This window comes from Peromyscus leucopus, chromosome 11 (genome assembly GCF_004664715.2).
Source record: "Peromyscus leucopus breed LL Stock chromosome 11, UCI_PerLeu_2.1, whole genome shotgun sequence".
In the NCBI taxonomy this organism is placed as follows: Eukaryota; Metazoa; Chordata; class Mammalia; order Rodentia; family Cricetidae; genus Peromyscus; species Peromyscus leucopus.
In genome coordinates this window covers 42,729,617-42,735,197 of record NC_051072.1, presented here as the reverse complement: position 1 = coordinate 42,735,197, position 5,581 = coordinate 42,729,617, and the positions used below count along the sequence as shown (strand labels likewise).

The 5,581-nt window shown below is 37.1% G+C and overlaps 1 pseudogene; it reads left to right on the top strand.

Moving 5' to 3' along the window:
- Positions 1-500: 500 nt before the first annotated feature.
- On the top strand, positions 501-612 carry LOC114704216 (annotated as a pseudogene).
- Positions 613-5,581: the final 4,969 nt, after the last annotated feature.

The window sequence follows — 5,581 nt, the reverse complement described above, 5'->3', positions numbered from 1 at the left end:
ACATCCCCTCTTCCCCTATACTTCCATTCCTTCTCCTTTCTCTTCAGAAAAGGGTAGGCCTCTCATGTATTTCAGACAGCCATGGCATATCAAGTTGCAGTAAGACTAAGCATGCCCTCTCCTATTGAGGCTGGATGATGCAACCCAGTAGGAGGAGATGGTCCCAAAAGCAAGTGACAAAGTCAGAGACAGCCCCTGATCCAGCCAAAACTGAAGCCTCCAGGAGAACAAGAATTCTGGATCATGTTAGGACACTGACAAGACCTAGCTACAAAACCGTAACACGTGCAGAAGGCCAACTCAGTCCCATGCAAGTTCTCTGGTTGGCAGTAGAGTCTCTGTGAGTCCCTATGAGCCCAGGTTAGTTGATTCTCTGGTTTTCTTGTGATGACCTTGGCCCCTCTAGCTCTCACAATCATTCCTTTCCCTCTCCCACAGGAGACCCCAAGGTATACCTAAGGTTTGGCTATGACTCTCTGGATCTGTTTGCATCTGTTGTTGAGTGTATGAAAGGAGAGAAAGTTAGCACTCCCCTGGACAAGGATGGAAGAGGCCAATGGGTCTAACAACATGCATATGGCTAAGGCATAGTCTCCTACTCCATGTAGTTTTTAAAGTAAACTCTTGAAAAAATGGGAAAAAACAAAACAAAACATTGTTGAATTGTGTCTTTAAATATTCTCATATGTAAAAATTTCCATTAAGTGATCTGTGTTGTCAGGATTCAGATGTACATTGAGAATTTCCAAACGCTTATTTTTTTTTTTTTAAGGAAAATTCCACTAAGACTATTGACAAATCTCAGTAAACAGTCCATTTCATCAGGAACTTGGGAACATAGAAGAAGAAAAATCTAAATGGCATAAAGAAGAGATGAAAGAGAAGGAGGTGGACAAGAAGGAACAGGAAAGAGAAGAGAAAAAAGGAAAAATCTTAAAAAAAATCAAAAACATTATTTAATCACACAGCTACAAAGAGAGATCATAAGGTCTTGTGCTAAGGGATTACTTATAAAAGTAATCCCCAGGAAAAAAAAAATGGAATACATTGAAGATTTACATACTATTTGCCTTACAAAGAAGGCTTATAAATATAGAGATAATGTCCTCCCATAATTGAATAAGTTCCAAGGCTATGTGGATCAAAGTAATATAAGGCAGAAGAATATGTCAGGACCAGGCACATATTAGATACTTAAAGATTACCTAGCAAGTTAATTACCTTCTCAGAATGATGGCTACATTTAGTAACTGTTAATTGCTCATATTTGAATATGGACTACAGAAGAATCCTTTCAATTTTCTTAGAACTATAAATGGCTGTGTACAAAAGACCAAGAAACAATGTAGGCAATAGAACTCTTCAATAACATTAGGACTGTTGGGTTAGACACCTCCGCTTTCTGGAAGCCATGACAGAAAGTAACTTCAAACCCTGTCGTGCTAATACCATGTGAATGAAATAAATTGCTGTGTGGCACCAATGCAGCTAAGGTCACAAGGCCTCAACACTGCAGTAGGACAGCTGTCCCCACTCCCCCTGGGAGAGCTGTCTGTACCCCCCACCCCACTGCACTCAGGAGAGATGGCCCCACACCTAACCATGGGCATAGGAGAGCTGGCAGTCCCAGTGGCCCTGACCAACCACCTCAGCTACCACCTAGACCCACATCCTGGGCCTTGGGTTGGTCCACCCTAACATCTACCCCATCTATGACCTGCTGGAGCTTGTGAAGGGACTGGTCCTTCAGAAAAATAACCACAGCATCTCCATGACTCAGGGTAACAGCAGGATATCCGAGAGGAGTTTCAATGAGGGTCCAGGGATGATAGTGTGCCAAAGGCCTTGAACCAGACCAATAGTTCTTTGCAATGAATATTTTTGCTGATGAGGCTGATTGGACAAAAGAGTATATTGTGTGACACACCTCAGCTCCTGATGCCAAGGACGAATGAAGAGGTGTTGGAAAGATGGAGGATCAAGGTAGGCTTTTGTTTTGTTTTGTTTTGTTTTTAATTAATTTTGGGGAGATTTCTTTATGGGACATGTTGCAGAGGTGAGGGGTGGATTGGGAGGTGAGCAAAATTTGGGTTCATGATGCGAAGTTCCCATAGAATCAATAAAGAATTATGTTTAAAAATTCAAATTTGTAGGGAATTATGATATTTGGGAAGAACCACTTGATAAGAAACATAATAAAACCTTCCACAGGCATCTGAATTCAAGGTTTAGAAGCTTCAATAGCTCTTATCATTTTTTTCCAAGATTGGACACTTCCACTTTGGAAATACTTTAAGATATGGGAGTTAATGGGGAGTTAAAACAGCAGAACACTCAGAGACGTTGAAACAGTCAGTCCTTCAAGGAAATTCATTAAGCTTAGGAAGTGAACAACTCAAGAACTCTAGAACAATACCAACCAAGAGTCCATGACCTTGGTAGAAAGCAAGAGGGGTACATGGAAGAAGGGTGAGTGGGAGGGGGAAATGATGTAATTATAATTTCAAAAAATTATTTATAAAAGGCTGTAGGAAGTTTCTGAAACTGACCAGTTCATAGGAACTAGATAATAACAAGCCTAATTTGTCAGCTGAGCATTAATAATTAATAAAAAGCCTCTGTGTGGTTATGTGGGGAGCCAGGAGTCCTGATGAAAAACCCCACCTACACCTACATTCCAATCTTACCCATTCAATCACTCTATCATTGCAGCTCCTCGGCAGCTAGAGGGTTTCCATTGCACTCTATTGTCAATTCATTTTCTCATCGGCTACTTTACTCACTAAGAAAAATGTCTTTAAAACATTCAATCAAATTGATTTCTCAGTTAATTCAGTAACTTTTCAGTGCCTAGCCATTTTCACTGAAACACTGAAAATGATTCAGGGCAATAGAGACAGAACACCAGAGAGTCCACAATGGGGAAATGTGATCCATTTCATAAAGAGCCAGATTTTCAAAACCTACTCAGTCAAATTGAAATTATACTTTATCACTCATGTGAGCTAAGCAGGGTTTCTCATTTAATTGTCAATATTTTACTTATTTCACAATAAATACCATCTCTTCATCGTTATACCTGGACTGCCTTCATGAGCCCCAGGGAGTCAAAGAAGGTGCTAGGCCTGGAGGCTAGCAATTTCCCTGATATTATCAATATCAACAAAGAAGTTAATTACTTTACACAGTTTGTGGGAGGATGTGCAGGGAGAAAGCCAATTTACTGACTAGCAAGGGGGTTCTTCTCTGTAGAGTTAACCTTTGTCATCGGTTACTCCCACTGACCATAATTTAAGAACTTTCAATAAACTTCCAATATGGGCCAAAGACAGCAATGGGAGAAATGCCAATGCAATGGAAAGTCCCTTTTAATCGTGATGCACCATGCTTTGGTGCAAGGTTTTATGACTATTGATGCTTACTCCCAGCTCATCTAGCGTGATTACTTCCTCTGCTCACCTGTACTGCTGCAGGCATCATCTGATCGCACAGCAAGCAGGAATACAGCAAATGAAGGAATGGGAGGTTTGGTTACTGTGAAACTGGATAAATAGTTCTGAAATAGTGCGGCATGAGCGAAACATCTTATGGCTCCTACTGGATTAATTGGAGGTGTTCTTATATGGAATATTCCCACCAGATAGAAATAGGAAATATATGGGATAGTAGAATTTTAAAATCAAATGTAAAAGGGCAGTTATTAAGGACTATGTTAGCAAATATGCAAAAATAAATTTGAGGACAGCTTGTCAATATTAATCACAAGCATAAGATGGATAAGCCATTTATTCAAAATTCAACTTCTCAAATATATTGTGGATTTGTAGTAAAAACTGACAAATAGTGATTACAAAGATATAATTGGAAGGATGCCAATGAAATGCATTCTTATGATAGCAAAATTTGGAAGTAAGTAAATGTTTTAAAATTTATTAAGAAAATAAAACTACTTTTAGATATAAAAACATCATTTGAGTTTTAAAAGTAATTTGAAGGCTGACATTAATTAAATGTTTATGATAAATTATATATAGATAGGTGAAAGATTAGCATTTTGTTTTGTGGTGTGAATATTTTAGAATCTGGAATGTGAGAAAGCACTTTGAACTTTAAGATAAAGCAAAAATGAGGAGAAAAGTAAGTGAAAATATAGGTTATTTTGTCTACCTCTAGACTGTGAAAAAAATACAACTGTCATATTAGATACTGACTCCCAATGATTTTCTAAGACACATCTAGACATATGTAATGTATTAATGTATGTTAGATATTTCAGAGAATAATTATATGATTTAATTTCTAGTTTTCATCAGGAGAAAAAAACTAATCCTGGGATATTTGGTTTAATATGATTTTACTTTCCATAAATTGCTGTTCTTTTTTAGGTTTATTCAGTGAGTCCTTAAGAAGGTCTAGCTTTTTATAAACCATCATTTTAAACTTCTTTCTAGATATTTGAATCTGTCTTTTGAAAAATATTTAAAAATTTCTAGTGCAAAGCTATGAGAATAGTGAACTACTTTATTGATGGTCACAATAGTTCCCTGTGTCAATCAAATAAAAAATATAATTCTATACTATATTATCATGGATTTAATGGTTTACACAGGAAAAATTCATCTTGTAAGATTGGAAGTCACAAGTTCATAATCTGCTGTCAGCAAGAATACATTCTTTATAGATGTATGGAGAGAACTACCTTCTGTTATTTAGCTTATAGAAGAAATCTACATTTCTTGTCTCCTGTACACATATTACTAGTATCTCATATCTCTTTGCTAGAATACAACTATGTTTGCTTCTCTCACATAAGCGGTCATTTGATTAGAGTTGACTGACTGAGATAATTCTTAATATTCTTGCTATCTTTAACTTAGTACTCTAACTTAATCATAACCTCAATTTTTTCTTATCCACATAAGGTAACATGCCCACAGACTTCATAGGTGGAAATCTGAACATCTTCAGAAGCCATTATTCTCCCTACTCCCACCCACCCTATGAACACCAAGTGTTCAGGTCTATCTCTCATACAAATATGTTCACACCATTCCCAAATCACCAAACCTCAACCTCTTTTAATACTAAATGTTTTACCAGCTTCACTAACTCAAAATATTTAATGTTAATGATCTAGCTATCTTAAGTTAGATACTGGTTTGTCTCTGGGTATAATCAATCCTGGGGCAAAATTGTCTCCATTTGTGGGACTGTAAAACAAGAAAAAAATGATCTATTTCTAAAATGCAAAGATGAGATAGGCTTAGGAAAACAGTTGTAGAATGTTCTATTCAAAAGGCATGGAAATGAAAAATCTAAAAGGAGATGCCATAGCCGGAAGGCAGGATGATACAGTGACTTCTGAAGAAAATCAGGCAGTTTCTTACAAAACTGAACATATTCTTGCCTTATGACCCAGCAATCATTGTCCTTGATATTTACCCAAGAGCTGAAAACATCCACAAAAGTTCTCATCTCTGACTGTTTGTAGAAGCTTTAGTTAATAGTCATTAAATCTTGGGAGTAAACAAAATATCCTCTAATAAGTTAATAGATAAGTGAACTGTGTGACATCCAGGGG